This window comes from Argopecten irradians, chromosome 10, assembly GCF_041381155.1.
Source record: "Argopecten irradians isolate NY chromosome 10, Ai_NY, whole genome shotgun sequence".
Taxonomy (NCBI): Eukaryota; Metazoa; Mollusca; class Bivalvia; order Pectinida; family Pectinidae; genus Argopecten; species Argopecten irradians.
This window is the reverse complement of record NC_091143.1, coordinates 31,149,691-31,166,171: the sequence shown is the minus strand read 5'-3', so window position 1 is coordinate 31,166,171 and position 16,481 is coordinate 31,149,691. Positions and strand designations below refer to the sequence as shown.

Here is a 16,481-nt window from a genome sequence, read left to right as displayed (position 1 = left end):
TTGTACCTTGGTGAGATTACCTTGTACCATGTTTAGTTGGAGGAAGCTGAATTATCTAGAGAAGATCAATAAACTGATGATCAGTACTTTGGTAGCTTTCCTATTAGGGTTCAAACTTGAAACCCAGAGGTGAAGGAGTAGTGGTACTGTTGGAACACCTTGACCACTCTGCCTCAAAATGTTTAAATGTAAAAGTAATCTATTTACTAGAGGACACATCTGATGTACTGTGTTTTTGTGTGCATTTGATAACTATAGTCAAACTTTTCTATAATATAGATCTTTACACTTTATACACAGACCAAATTGTGTTATAAACATCCATTTTAGACACTTAAAAGTGGTTTAAAAATTATAAGCAGGTGGTCTTTATACAAAGATTGTGCTAAGGCAGAATTTACAATAATCAACATCTATATCTCAAATGTTGAAACACCTATATATCAAATATTGAAAGAAATGCTGATGCTAAACTGTTTTATTGTTTCAAATCATATTGGAATGATTTCCATGTACAGAATGTACATACACATGTGTTAGCTACAATTTGTACTCCATTCTCTGGTGAGAATTTCATTATACCTGGGTTCCAATGTATCTTGATGCAAGAAAAGTAGGAAGTCATTAGGGATAAAAGAACTATTTTGATTTTTATAATGAATTCTGACTCTAGGTCTTTGGTTAGGATGTTTTTGGTGAGTGTGAAAAAGAAAACAGATACTTTGTTGTTTGGTGTGGTTTGATTAGCATGTTTAATAGCCAGAATCGAAGAAATCTGAAGTACCTAGAGAAAAACACAAACAAACCAGCATTAATACAGGAAAACTGCCACAAATGGGATTGTTGTATTTTGTCATATCTTAACCATGCACCCATTCACATGCACTGCAGCTCCAATAGAATGTCTTGTAGTTTGTTGGATTTTTTCTCTCTAAAGAATAAACAGGAGTACTGGGTAATAAGTATTTAAATCACATAATACCACAGCTATTTATTACTAAATACATAATTTTAATGTCTTTTTTACATGTATACCAGTGCTTGGCTTGAAGGAAAACTATACATACTGTACATATTATCAAATGAAAACACTTGGACAAGAAAAGTAAATATTTTTGATTTTCCATATATTATTAAGTACCGCATTTTCCCTATTAAGAGCGCCTCCTCTAATAAGGGCGCCCCCACGTTTTTTGCTGAAAAAAATCAGCTAATTTCATACAATTTTTTGTGCCAGATTGTGACGATTTGTCTTTGCAGACGCTAATAAAATACTGTTTCACATCAATCTGATGCTTAACAGATATCCGATCAGCTATAAATGTATTGCACTGGGTAACTTAGGACATCTTTGCCAAGTGTTTACACATAGAAACAGCGAGAATTCCATGTTCAAAACAAAACGTGTCACTTGAATGCCCCACACACGTGTATGGATGAAGACTAACTGGCAACAACATTTTAGCGATGTCTATACAGGTTTTATGAATACTTACTGTATGTCTATGATAAAGGTTACTAAATAACAGGCATGTTATCATTTCTAAGCATTTAATTGTGTGCTCTTGTCGGTATTTCCCATCTGCCACAAAACGAAAGTAGCGATCGAAAGCACCGTCCGCCATTTTGTGTACGCATGGTAAACAAACAGGCTAGCATAAAATGCCAAAATTCCGTGAAACATACATATTTAACCAATGTTTAATACTTCTGGTGCAAACATTTCTTCATAATTATGTAATTTCAATACTTACTTGACTTCAAAACGTAATTTGGCTATAGTAAGTTTCAGAAAAATACGAAACTAAAAGCAAGATGACTATAGTCTGTTTCAGAAAAAAAACATCTAAAAATGGTCTCAAATAACGGCGCCCCCCTAGGTCATTTACCCGCGCCCGGCGCCCTCATTAGGGAAAATACGGTAGGTTGTACCCTGTATGCTAAATTACCTTTAAAGAAATCAGAATCTTTGATTTTAATACTTTTTCTATTTATTTACTTATCAATTTGGCAATTGATGTTCTATTCAATAGTGAAATCTCAAAGTCAATTAGGTTACTAAAAAGTCTGATGAACTGATATATGTTTTAGTGACAGTTATTCTACAATATCCAAGATTGGTAGGGCCACTTTTTCGAATTGGACACACAGGTGTATTAAAAGGTTGTTGCGATGACAAGGGATTCCAGAACGCCTTAAACTTGTGTCTTTTCCATCTATCTTATGCTATGTGCGGTCACATCCAAAACAAACTGCTCTCATGGTATTCAGTGGTATCTTTTGATAACTTTTCCTGGAACGAGAAAAATCAAATACTGGTAAACTATTGATCAGTAAAAGCATAAATATTTCAAGCTGTATATTTTACTGTTGCATTGCACCTTACACTTCTTCGTCACAAAGAATTGTCATGCTTTTTTTCATATTAAGTAGTATGTATTTGTAATATTAATGGAAGCAAATATCTACAAAATAGACAAACTTGGGGAAAACTATAGCTGTTCTTGATCAAGCAAGTGATCTTATTATGACAATTTAAAATATTACTGACTTAGTCATTAAAACCTAAACCAGACATTTTAATCACTTAACTGTCCTCAGAGGCTCAGATCATATCAAATGCTTGTTAAGAAAATAATATGTAATGGAAAAAAATGAAGATTTGCTGACACCTTTTCAAGAGACAATATATACATGCACATCTATATAGGCATTCATGTACATTCAGAATCTCCTCCATTATGCTGTATTTCTGTTTTGCTGGATAAGGTAATGTCTCCTCTTAGTTTTGATGACTGCATACATGGTGCATCTTTGACATCCCATATTTTGAAGTGATAAGTAATGGCCTTTCCATATGTCAATCTTTATAGGCCTGCAAAACACAAATACCATCAACAGTATTTGAAACATAATAATTGTACCTAGGCTATAGGTAAGTTACATTTTGTGATGATCCAGATATCAAAACAGTATTAGACTTGAAGATTGAATAAAAAATAATGTGAACTTATAAATGTTCCATACATGCGCGCAATAATACATACAATGCAGTACATATATATACACATGTATATATTTTTGGCAGAATGTCAAACCCCTGTGCATATATGTTTTGTTCAGGTATTGTGTTGCATGTATCTTAATTACTCTTAGGAATACATGATGCAGTATTATAATTGAATAAAATGAAGATATTCACATACAATATTATATAACTATATATACTGTACAGCATAATTGTATCTCTGTCATGGCTCTACTTCATTCGCTTATAATTCATTTACATAATATATTTATCAAAACAAGAAGATATTTTTTATCTTGTGCATTAATGCAATACAGATATACCATGGATATAAAATTTACATAATCATTTTGAAGTGGTAGATCTACTGCTGCTTTCTGTGTGCCATACTGTTATTCCTCTGTTAAGTGCATATGAATCACCGGATCACCCAAGGAATATACGATCTCATTTCTATGCCGTCTTTGTGATTGTGAAATAAATTCTCTCCTTCTGATAAAAAAACAAACATCAACATGCAATATCAATTTATATGTCTTTTCAATCACTTACATTGATACATGTACATAGATAAATTACAAGCACTAAACTAATAATAGCATAAACATACATTGTATCTGTATATACTATATAGTGTACACGAACTGCATATTTAAAACAGAACTCTTAACAAAATAGGCCTAATTATACTTCATTCTTCAGTTTTTAATTCAAACAAAGAATCGCATATATTCACCTTTTTCGCGTGGTCTTAGGAACTGCATGTCCCATCTCTAGTTTATCACAAACATCTTCAGATTTGTATTTCTGGTTCAGTTACATTATACGGACGCATTGTTGTGCTAGAACACATCAAACAAAAAACGTAGTGCTTTCCGTCGTGTTGATTCCATGCCAATACATGGGCGCAGCCATTTTGGAATATGACGTACATACCACGTGAACATACCACGTGCCCCTCCATGCATGCACTCGAGCAATCGGATCCCCTCGGAGAAATTTCCGGTAATCTTCGGAAATATATAACACCTCGGGAGTGTGTGCCGAAGCCGCCATGCCGTGAATCACGAACATAGTTCGAAACCCTCGGACTTTTATCTATTTATAGGTTCCGAATAGAGAAATATGGCTGCCAATGTTTACAGTCAATTGGTTTTACAGTGGCGAAAGCACAGCTCAGTAAGTTTGATAAGGATACGCAAACTGTAACAAGGGCGAAATTCCTGTCAGTTTCTTTAATGATCAGTTGCCAGCATGCTGAGATAGAAAATCTACCAGAGCAGGATTGGTGCGATACTCGTTATTGTTAGATTTCAAGTTATTTTGAATACACTGTCATTCATTTGTATTTTTCTGAGTTAGGCCTAGTATTCGTTGTAAAGTTAGGAGACTATGCAGCCGCCGTCATTGTTATTCATATCACGGGAAGATGTCTGTGTGAAATTGATATAATACGGGTATGTGATTAATTATTCGTCGATTTGAAATTGCAGACATTAAAGTGACCATACAAACGTTTCTTTATGTTTTATAGTTTTGTCATGTCACCTGTAAAATACATTTGTATCTCCTTGGCTACAGATAATTGCAGAGTGAGACTGAACTCCAATCAGTCAATATTTTTATGTAGAGACATAGAACACAGAGGAAACATGGGGTCTATATACATGTAGATGGATACCAAATTTATTGGGATACTATGGATAATTATTGGATATAAGCTTACTAGTTTTATGTAGTAATGTTCAACTTCAACAGCTATAACTATGAGATAGTCCAGAGGTGGATATGATGTCAGCTGTAGTAAACCCTCGAGTAGCTATCAGCATGAAGAGACATTGGAAAATACTGTTTTAGCTCCCGCATTGTATCTCCATGGAATAATCTACCACCCGAAGTCGTTAACTCACCAAATATCAAAAGTTTTGAGGCACGTCTCGACAGTTACTGGAAAAATGAAAATATACTGTATGACTATCGATCCCCCCAACGGGAAAGATGCTAAAGAAGGAGCTGATTATAGAGGCCATAGCCTGTGGTCAGAAATCATCTAAGGTATCCTAAGGTATGAATGCACTACATGAAAAGGATCCTTTGCAGACCACCATCAATTCTTTTAATCTCTTATTGCCAGGTATTATGTCATATTTATACCCATTTAATACGGATATCTTTATTTTGATTACAGATATCTTCAATTTATTTTAAATAAATATGTCTTTGAATTTAGAAATGTAACAATTCTATATTTTACAGATATCTGTAATATATTACAGATATTTATATGATACTATACTTATAGCAATGAATATAGATATCTGTATTTAATATGAAGATATTTAAGAGTATATATTGTTAATTCAGATATCTGAATTTGTGAACTGAAGAAATAATGATAAACGGGTTTAAAATCAGAAAATGGATTGAATTCTTCTGCCCATTCATATATGAATATGAATCTATTTGTGGACATGCAAGTACCCTTTCCAAACTTGTTTTATTTCCTATAACTGGAAGATGCCACTTATTCATTTAAGGATGTATATATGACCACATGTTGTGGTTGATCAAACTTATAACTGTGGCTTAAATTATACCTTACAGTTACAGGTTTCATTTAAATCATAACACCCAGTCACATTCCCAGCTCCTCCATATCTATTTAGTGTTCCATAAACAATTAATTTACAACACTCCACATGTGGTTACATGTACATGTATGTTATAAGTTTAGGCCTACAAGCCCAAATAACAATAACTAGTGTATGTACAGTAAAACATTCATAACGAACACTCTTACAATTAAGTTCAATAGCACACAGTAATTTTCAGTCCCTGTCAATATTCCTATACAATATCTGTAATATGTGTTTACATATAATGGGTTTGGGTTTTCATTTGTTTAACCTCCTATTAACGGTCGGGGTCATGTTAGGACGTGCCAGATTTGTTGGTGGAGAAAAGCAGGAGTACCCGGAGAAAAGCCACTGACCAGCGGCCTGTACCTGGCATTACCTGGATTCGAACTCGTGATCCAGTAGTGGAGGGCTTGTGGTATTAAGTCAGAGACATCTTAACCACTCGGCCACCGCCGTGTGCATATAACAAAACTTCTGAAAGTATATTTGTATAACAAGGTTGTTTTGTTGTTCTCCAGAGGTTAATTATAACCATGTTTTTTCTGTATTTTCCAGTATGAAAAAGGTATATATATAAAATAAGCGAACACTGACGACTGATATGTATCAATTAGACTCCCCAAACTTAATATTTCAAAACCTCAAAGACCCTACCTATAGAAGTTTCCCTCACATCTGGTAGAGGACTCTCCAAGGATCTTTAGGTTATATTTGATTGGCCTAGGACTTATAATACTGTATTATTTTTCCAACTTTAACACATATACTACCAAAGAAACAATATATCACACAAACAATATATAGGTTGAACATTAAAAAGTAATAAAATAAAACCCCTTTGGGCCGAGACAGGATAACAAACCAAGGAGTAAAATTCAAACAAACAAAAAGCATAAAAATCTTATCCCGAGGGTCGAGATCTCCTGTCTCACCAAAAGAGAGTGAACGATTCTTTTTCTCTTACCCTATGTGAGCATTTGCAAAGATCTTTACTGCCTATTGTATTGTACCTTGGTGAGATTACCTTGTACCATGTTTAGTTGGAGGAAGCTGAATTATCCAGAGAAAATCAATAAACCAATGATCAGTACTTTGGTAGCTTGCCTATTAGGGTTCAAACTTAAAACCCAGAGGTGAAGGAGTAGTTGTAATGTTGGAACACCTTAACCACTCTGCCTCAAAATGTTTAAATGTAAAAGTAATCTATTTACTATTTACTAGAGGACACATCTGATGTACTGTGTTTTTGTGTGCATTTGATAACTATAGTCAAACTTATCTATAATATAGATCTTTACACTTTATACACAGACCAAATTGTGTTATAAACATCCATTTTAGACACTTAAAAGTTGTTTAAAAATTATAAGCAGGTGGTCTTTATACAGATGCATGGTGCTAAGGCAGAATTTACAATAATCAACATCTATATCTCAAATATTGAAACATCTATATATCAAACATTGAAAGAAATGCTGATGCTAAACTGTTTTATTGTTTCAAATTATATTGGAATGATTTCCATGTACAGAATGTACATACACATGTGTTAGCTACAATTTGTACTCCATTCTCTGGTGAGGATTTCATTTATACCTGGGTTTTAATGTATCTTGATGCAAGAAAAGTAGGAAGTCATTAGGAATAAAAGAACTACATATATTTTGATTTTAATAATGAATTCTGACTCCACATCATTGATTGGTTAGGATGTTTTTGGTGAGTGTGAAAAAGAAAACAGATACTTTGATGCCTGGTGTGGTTTGATTAGCATGTTTAATAGCTAGGATTGAAGAAATCTGGAGTACCTAGAGAAAAACAAAAACCCCAGCATTAATACAGGAAAACTGCCACAAATGGGATTCAAACTCTGTGACCTTCAGTGTCTTGTTGTATTTTGTCATATCTTAACCATGCACCCAGTCACATGCACTGCAGCTCCAATAAGAATGTCTTGTAGGGTTTTTTTTCTCTCTAAAGAATAAACAGGAGTACCGGGTAATAAGTATTTAAATCACATAAATACACAGCTATTTATTACTAAAATACATAATTTTAATGTCTTTTTTACATGATATAACCAGTACTTGGCTTGAAGGGAAACTATACATACTGTACATATCAAATGAAAACACTTGGACAAGAAAAGTAAACATTTTTGATTTTCCATATATTATTAAGTAGGTTGTACCCTGTATGCTAAATTATCTTAAAAGAAATAAGAATCTTTGATTTTAATACTTTTTCTTTTTATTTACTTATCAATTTGGCGATTGATGTTCTATTGAATAGTGAAATCTCAAAGTCACTTAGGTTACTAAAAAGTCTGATGAACTGGTAGATGTTTTAGTGACAGTTATTTTACAATATCCAAGAATGGTAGGGCCACTTTTTCGAACTGGACACACATAGGTGTATTAAAAGGTTGTTGCGATGAAAAGGGAATCCAGATAGCCTTAAACTTGTGTCTTTTCCATTTATCTTATGCTATGTGCTGTCACATCCAAAACAAATTTTCAAACTTGGCATTCAGTGGTGTCTTTTGATAACTTTTCCTGGAAAGAGATAATCAAATACTGGTAAACCATTGATCAGTAAAAGCATAAATATTTCAAGCTGCTGTACACTTTACTGTATATTGCACTTTACACTTCTTCGTCACAAAGAATCGTCATGCTTTTTTTCATATTAAGTAGTATGTATTTTGTAATGTTAATGGAAGCAAATATCTACAAAATAGACAAACTTGGGGAAAACTATAGCTGTTCTTGATCAAGCAAGTGATCTTATTATGACAATTTAAAATAATTCTTAGTCATAAAAAACCTAAACCAGACATATTAATCACTTAACTTTCCTCAGAGGCTCAGATCATATCAAATGCTTGTTAAGAAAATAATATGCAATGGAAAAAAAATGAAGATTTGCTGACACCTTTCAAGAGACAATATATACATGCACATCTATATAGGCATTCGTTGTACATTCAGAATCTCCTCCATTATGCGGTATTGTCTCCTCTTAGTTTTGATGACTGCATATATATACATGGTGTGCATCTTTGACATCCCATATTTTGAAGTGATAAGTAATGGCCTTTCCATATGTCAATCTGTATAGGCCTGCAAAACACAAGTACCATCAACATTATTTGAAACATAATTGTGCCTATCAGGTAAGTTACATTTTGTGATGATCCAGATATACAAAACAGTATTGGACAAGAAGATTGAATAAAAATAATGTGAAACTTATAAATGTTCCATACATGCACGCAATAATACATACAATGCAGCATATCATATATATATATACATGCATATATTTTTGGCAGATTCTAGTCAAACCCCTGTTCATATATGTTTGTTCAGGTATAGTGTTGCACGTATCTTACTCTTAGGAATACATTACGCAGTATTATAAATGTAATTGAATATAAAATGAAGATATTCACATACAAAATATTATATAACAATATATACTGTACAGCATAAATTGTATCTCTATGTCATTCGCTTATAATTCATTTACATAATATATTTATCAAAACAAGAAGATATTCTTATCTTGTGCATTAATGCAAAACAAATATACCATGGATTTAACATTTACATAATCATTTTGAAGTGGTAGTTCTACTGGTACTTTCTGTGTGCCATACTGTTATTCCTCTGTTAAGTGCATATGGATCACCGGATCACCCAAGGAATATACGATCTCATTTCTATGCCGTCTTTGTGATTGTGAAATTAATTCTTTCCTTCCGAAAAAAAAATCAAACATCAACATGCAATATCAATTAATATGTCTTTTCAATCATTACATTGATACGTAGATACATTACAAGCACTATTAACTAATAATAGTAAAAACATATCTGTATATAGTGTACACGAACTGCATATTTAAAACAGAACTTCTTAAGATAAGATAATTATACATTCTTCAGATTTAAATTTTCAAACAAAACCGCATATATTCTTAATTATAAGTCAAGGGTAATATTAGCTCGTCAATTAAATCAACCGTAAAAGCAATAATCGGAAAAAATCTAAAGCAGATATATGTTATGTCTCAAGAAACAATAACAATCTTTATCACTAAATGGTATGTTAATTAATATGTCCGTAGAATAGGTAAATATGGTCGGTTAAGACAGATCTCCCTTACAACTTATCAGTGGGTGACCGTTTCGGAAACGCTAATAACTGGTTGAATGTTCAAAGTAGGTATTTATTGTAAAAAAAATGTGAGGGATGATAATGATATGAATATTTGTTTTATAAAGCTATATCTATTTATCATACAAGTATTTATTACGGGCCACGGTGGCATTAGAAAGAAAAGGAAAACTAAAGTGTACGCCCGCGTTCTGTTTCGACTTATATGCGGCAATTTTTGTTGTTTTTTTTATGCTTCGATTCGGTAATTTTAATATCTCATCAGAAAATACACACGTATGTAAGCAGCCATTTCATATTTTTCACGAAGTCCTTCTGTCAGCAGTAGTTCTTAGAGTTTTCCAGTTGACTTGTGGTTAGTGTACTTCTTAGTGCCTTTGAGATCACGAGCTCGTGCAAACGAAATCAACTCAAGATTTTTGTTTTCAGAGGAGTTTCATTTTCATTCCATTTTCATTTTTACTTTGTTTCTTTTACTGTCAATATTTTGCGAATAGTAGTATAATTTAGTTGGAATTAATCATTTATGATATCATGATTGTGCATTAATGTAACCTTGCATTGTTTATGCTTTATGTAAGTACATTTAACCTAGACCGTCCCTTCTGTGACGTCACACGTTTGTACGTCGCTATCCGCATCCCGGCAAAGCCATTTTATTTTTCCGTACCCATCTCTTATAACTCGCTTTGGATATCCGCAAAGGTAAACTTTTTATTCGCTTTTCGAATTGTAAATACGTTTATCATTATGGAAATTCTAAAACTTCGAATTTTCTTGAGATCATATTTCAGAAAAAAGAAAATATGACTATTTTGATACATTTTTTCACTGAAATGGGTAACAGCAGAACATGGATGTTATGAAATGTAACTTAAAGCGAATAGTCGGGCAAGTGACTGTAAAATCGGTAAAAATGGTATTAATATATCCGGTATAATTTCTTATGAATTAGAAAAATAAAACTTTCCGTCAAAATCGCTGTACATGCGAAGAAAATAATAATATCTATGGGAATCCTAAAAGTCCTCCCGGACGGCTAAGAGTGCAGTTCAATCTTAACGCATGCGCAACACCCACCACTCTCCGTAGTAAACAAAACATGGCTACCGTAGTTTTGAACCAAAATGTTTCCGCCAAAACAACCAACTGACTCACCTAAAATGCGAAAGGAAAGGCAATGGAGCAGCGACAATCCCAACAACTGACTCGGTAAACATTACGACGCAATACAACGCAATATAGTGAAGAGAACAGTTCAAACGAGCACGCGGCTCCGGACCGCTACTGTACGTACCTAGGCCTACTACGTACCCGGTACTCCCTGCTCAGCTGATTGTGAGTGAGTCTTCGTATTTTGATCATTATGTAAATAGTCCCTAGCAGTATTTTTTCATAAATGAGTGGTCACATATGGTCACATGTTTCATACCTGTTCCCCAATCGCGTAAAACGTAACCCTGGGGTAAATAGCGGTTCTTTAGTGGGGCCTCTTTAGGGGTAATGAATGCCCTGTATGCTACCGGTCAATTCATACAGTTCTGATGTATATATTTATAGATTTTTAATTTGTAAGTTTTTGTTCTGTACATGTTCTGGTAGTGTTATACACATACATTGTATATAGGATTTACATTGTAGGTTAATTGGTAAAATTGTATTGTATATGTTCTGATATACACATATACATATGTACATGTAGGTTTTAGCTTGTTCTTTAGATATATTTGGAGGACACATACAATATTATTTCTGGTCATAATAATAAATAGTGTTTGTATATTTATTACAACTGTACCTGGTTCATGTGTATATGACAAACTTTACAGAGTTGAAATGTACTGCAGCCATGTATCATTTATAATTATTCTGAATTTTTGTTGGAACTATAGATAATGAATTTTGTATCTTTTTTGAAACAATATTTGATTCTATCAAATGCATCAGTGACACATTCACAACTTATAAAATGTTTTCTCTAAAATAAAAAAAAACCTGTAGAATGAACCTACATTTATTCATTTATATATATTTGAAATTGATCATTTCAATTTTTGTCATATTCAACAGATATAAAAAATTGTTGGTTCTTTTTTTTTCAGGCACCATGCATGCATAGTGACATGAATACAGAAAGTTCATCCCTTGGACCTGTATACAAGTGTATGTATACATATACATACAATTAGCATCATATGAAGACTGAAGAATGTTGATTTGAGTGCTCTTGAAAGTAAACTTTTCCAATATGGACCTAGAAGATCATGAACAGAACATTTAAACAGTATTAATTTATAAAATGTTCCTTTCAACTGTAATCATTAAATAAAATTATGATGCAATACTTTTTCATTGTTTAACTTTGTAGAAATATTTGTTTATATTAGTCCTCTAGATCCAGTGATTATAATTCTTGCATCCATATGCCTGCCCATTTGTTTGTCAGGGCTTGTGAGATAGCTTTTCAATTACTTTTAAAATATAAGGATTTTTTTTTACATATAGCAATATAGATAACATTGTCTTAGGATTGTCTAAATTCTACTTTACAAGAGAGTAGACTCAACATATAAATAAGACCATAAAACTAGCAAGTTATCTGAAATGTTAAAAATCTTTTTGTCTGAACCAAATTTCACATTTATTGTCTATGTGTAACTTGTACATAGACCATTTATGTATTAATACTGTAGTAACAGTGATTACAAACACATAGACTAAAATGTAGTATGTAGTACTATGTACATCTGTCTTTGATTTGAGTTCTAAACAAAAAAGTGGTACCTATTGGGAAGTTGTGACTTGGGCGGAGGGTGAAATACAGAAGAAATAGCTACACATGGAAAAAAGAAAGATATACAGTACCATATGGATTCAAAGTTACTCCAAAATCAATGAGACTAAATAACCAAAAAAAAAGCCATGTAAACCCCAAATATGCAATGACCAGATCAATGATAAAGCACCCTTCCACTTCCAGTTATCTGTAGCTATTTCTTCTATATTTCAACCCCCCACTCAAGTTACAACTTCCCAACCTCATGATTCTTCTGTCTTTTAGCCCCCCCACCCCCCACCCCCAACACACACATACCTGATTGATTGTCATGTTATTTCAGGTTCCTATTCAGGTATAATTCCTAAAAACCAAAAAGGGTATACACACTGTGTACTCTCAAAGGAGGGGAACCACTTCATTCAAAAATGGAATTTACAATTTCATCTTAATTTTGAAATTTTCAATTTAATTATTAATTACTGGACTATTAAAACAGTATAGAACCCCTCGGCTACAGACAAAGTACTGTGGTACACATTTCTCTTAATTAATTACTTTTCTTCAACTCTATCATCTTTTTCTCCAGAGCACAAAAAAGAACAGGAAACAACAGAAAAGGAAAGTAACATACATGTAGGCCTATATGTTTTCTGGAAATATATATGATGTGTTAATTCTCAATTCTCACAGCATAGGCCTACATGAATGTGAAGAATTAAATATTATCAATGTTTGAGAGAATTTCCTAGTTGTAATTCTATAGCAGCTACATGGAATGTACGTTTACATATATACATTGTACGATACATATACATCATAAAAGTTTCTTTCCTTCCAGCTGGACATTCATGTCATCTCTCTCCAGAACTCAAATATTGTTTACAAAAAAAAAACCAACCAGAGACATAGATAATTTAATTAAATCTCTGCAAAAAACTACAGGAATAATTGAACACATATATTGTACTTGTAAAATATCTATGTATGAGCTAATTTATTTTCACATCTTTGACAGCTGCATGCACGGACGTTCTATGGAACGTTTTCGTGTGGTTTTAAATGGGAAATTATGTTACGATTATTTGTATTTAACCTTCATGATTCGGTTGATGTAAAATACGACGAATGCTATGCTGCAATAATTGCCCCTTGCCGGGGCCCCATCTCTGCATCGGCCGAATATTTGTGTCGATTTCCATGTACAAGATGCTTTTATCGAAAAATGATTACAAAGCATTGTCATTAATGTAAGAATACTTCATTTGCATCAAATGTATCATCTCAAAACAACAATTTGCATACCGCATTAGTGGTTTATCACACGAAACGAAACCGACACGACTGAGAAACACATGTCCATGTTGACATTTCCACGCAGCCTCGTTTTCAAAGAGTTTGGGAGAATTTATATTTAGAACTGTGCTAAATTTACACGGGGCTTCCCCAAAATTTCAATGGTCAAAAAGTGGACACCGTAAGCAGAACTTGACCATCATTATGGTATACAACGACTTTTGGAAGGCCAAAGAACGCATTTAGACTGGTTTCCTTTGCCCGACTATTCACTTTAACAATATGTTGTTTTATTGCGGACTTATTTTTATTAGTTATAAATTATATATGTCTTACTTACAGAAGGTATGAATATGATATAGGCATACTTTTTATATGTTAAGGAAAGTTACGGGGAGAAGATATAATTTATTTAAAAATCCTTAAAATCCGGCATAATAAGTCATTAGTACTTATCTTTAAGCAAACCTGGAAGAAAAATAAACCTGGTGACATATGATTTTTATGTGCTTTCTGTGATCAGGGTTTCCTTAAAATAAAATATCAAAAAAATAAACAAAATTCTTCAGAGGAAACCAGAAGGGACAGTCTTCCTTAATAAAATAGTATTAATACTTCTGTATAATATCGATTAATACTTCCCTTAATCTCGTACTCAAACTCGAAAACTGCAATGTGGCTTCACTATAGTAAAAAAAGTATACGCCCTTTGTTTAATTTTTGCTTAAATAGGCTTTGCCTGATGCCAAAACCATTTGCGTTTTGTAATAAAATTTTGTGAAACTGATATCGAACACACCCATTCTATGATACATTACCAATTTTGCGAAATTACATTGTTTGTGTTGCATAACATCAGGTATTGCAATGTATATGTTTTCAATAGATTTGTTTTGACTCCCCTGCCATAGTCTCTGAAGCACACCCACACATTTTATGATTTTATAGTACATTTCTAATGTACCATATGTTGTGCCATCACAGCACATACCACTGTATGTTACATAATCAAAGTCTCACCTTGTAAACAATAAGATACATATACACTTCCCAAAGGCAGACATAATAACACTGTTCATCAGTCAGTAAATATTATATCGGTCTATATTGACTAGTCAACCTTGGGGTTACTCTCAATAGAATCAATGATGTTTATATACCATTCTGGTTTACTTCGTCTGTCAGATTCTACCGCTGATAAATTCCCAGCATTCCTGTATAAACATGTTCTAACTGTTTGGGGCCCGATCCATCACCAATTTATTTCCTTCTGTTGATGTAACCCACAGCTATCCAACCCATACCCTCACAACACGGACCAAACAAGAGAAATGCAGCCTGATACACAAGATTCCTAGAACTATTTTAAAAATCTAAATCGTTAATATATATAATGACAAAGGTATCAATACATGAAAAGCTTGATATTTTTTATTGAAACATACTGTTTAAATATTTGTTGATTTGAAATCATAATTGAGATAGTTGGCGTATTCCATCCAACCTTTTATATTCTTTCAATGACTTTTAAAACCCCATACCAGCCACTTTATTTCTATCATTACCCCCTTAGGCAACAACCCACAGGCAATTCGTGGAATCAAACAGCATTCCGTTAACCGATTAGATGAAAATGCCACATGAAGAGGTACATACAATTTACTGTCCAAAATTATGTTAAGATATATTTCAGGGGTAATCCGTCCCCACACCACGTTTGGTTCCCACGGAATACGCGACGAAAAAAACAGTAACCTTACTTATCTTTTTCACACCAAAGAATAGCTTATACGCACTGGCATATTTATTGACATTAAACGTTTTTGCAGAACTGGGTCTATGTTATCGATACACAAGCATTTGATACTTTTCGTGCAAAAGAAGTGTCTTCACTATATTTCATGTACTTTGAATTCGTTGATTACAGCTTTGCTTTTTCTGACGTTCGAGAAAATATTCATTTGATCCCTAACAATTTAGTACATGAAAATGCATCATAAACAAATAAACTGATATACAGATCAATCATTTTTTATTGGGATTTTCACTGATTAAGTGTCACCGAAGAAATCCTACTTGGTACACAGGAAATGTGGAGTGACATTTTTACCTATTGTAAGTTTCATAATGACGTTAACGTTGCAACATCAATCAAATCCATTCCACTGTTCTTTGTACACGTATGTCTATTACCTTTTTGACTATAAAATAGTATTCTGTTTTTATTGTTTTTTTCTGAATATGTTATCATTTAAATAACGGCGACTAATGTTTATTAAAGATGAATTTTATAATCACTGACTGTGGTCTGGTAGATCACTGTATATATACTTGTAGTAAAAATCGGCGTCATTGATTTTGGTGATAAAACTCGAGAATGATGGGACTCTGTAAAATGATAACAATGAGCGGTATTACCCTTATTAGACCAGTATATATCCTGTTCCGTAGTGATATTCCATATATGTTGTTTCTACAAGTGTGGTCTCGCATGTCCGGATGTTGTGCATTTAAATATATGAAAACATCCAGTCACAACAAAGTTTTACATTTAACACATT

At 33.2% G+C, this 16,481-nt stretch overlaps 3 long non-coding RNA genes across 5 annotated transcripts; 1 reads left to right on the top strand and 2 right to left on the bottom strand.

Moving 5' to 3' along the window:
* Window positions 1–459: 459 nt before the first annotated feature.
* On the bottom strand, window positions 460–3,845 carry LOC138333653 (uncharacterized). 3 transcript variants are annotated; one of them, XR_011210013.1, is made up of 4 exons: window positions 3,765–3,845; window positions 3,370–3,520; window positions 2,673–2,875; window positions 460–2,293 (listed from the first exon to the last, which is right to left on the bottom strand). It is a non-coding gene; the product is annotated as an uncharacterized lncRNA (long non-coding RNA). The 3 variants fall into 3 exon arrangements; XR_011210014.1 differs by lacking the exon at window positions 3,370–3,520 and having other exon boundaries at window positions 462–2,293; XR_011210012.1 differs by lacking the exon at window positions 3,765–3,845 and having other exon boundaries at window positions 462–2,293; window positions 3,370–3,735.
* Window positions 3,846–7,729: 3,884 nt separating this feature from the next.
* On the bottom strand, window positions 7,730–9,565 carry LOC138333652 (uncharacterized). Its single transcript, XR_011210011.1, has 3 exons — window positions 9,280–9,565; window positions 8,652–8,789; window positions 7,730–8,222 (listed from the first exon to the last, which is right to left on the bottom strand). It is a non-coding gene; the product is annotated as an uncharacterized lncRNA (long non-coding RNA).
* A 1,157-nt stretch (window positions 9,566–10,722) lies between these two features.
* On the top strand, window positions 10,723–12,195 carry LOC138333650 (uncharacterized). Its single transcript, XR_011210009.1, has 2 exons — window positions 10,723–11,186; window positions 11,951–12,195. It is a non-coding gene; the product is annotated as an uncharacterized lncRNA (long non-coding RNA).
* The last annotated feature ends 4,286 nt before the right edge of the window (window positions 12,196–16,481 follow it).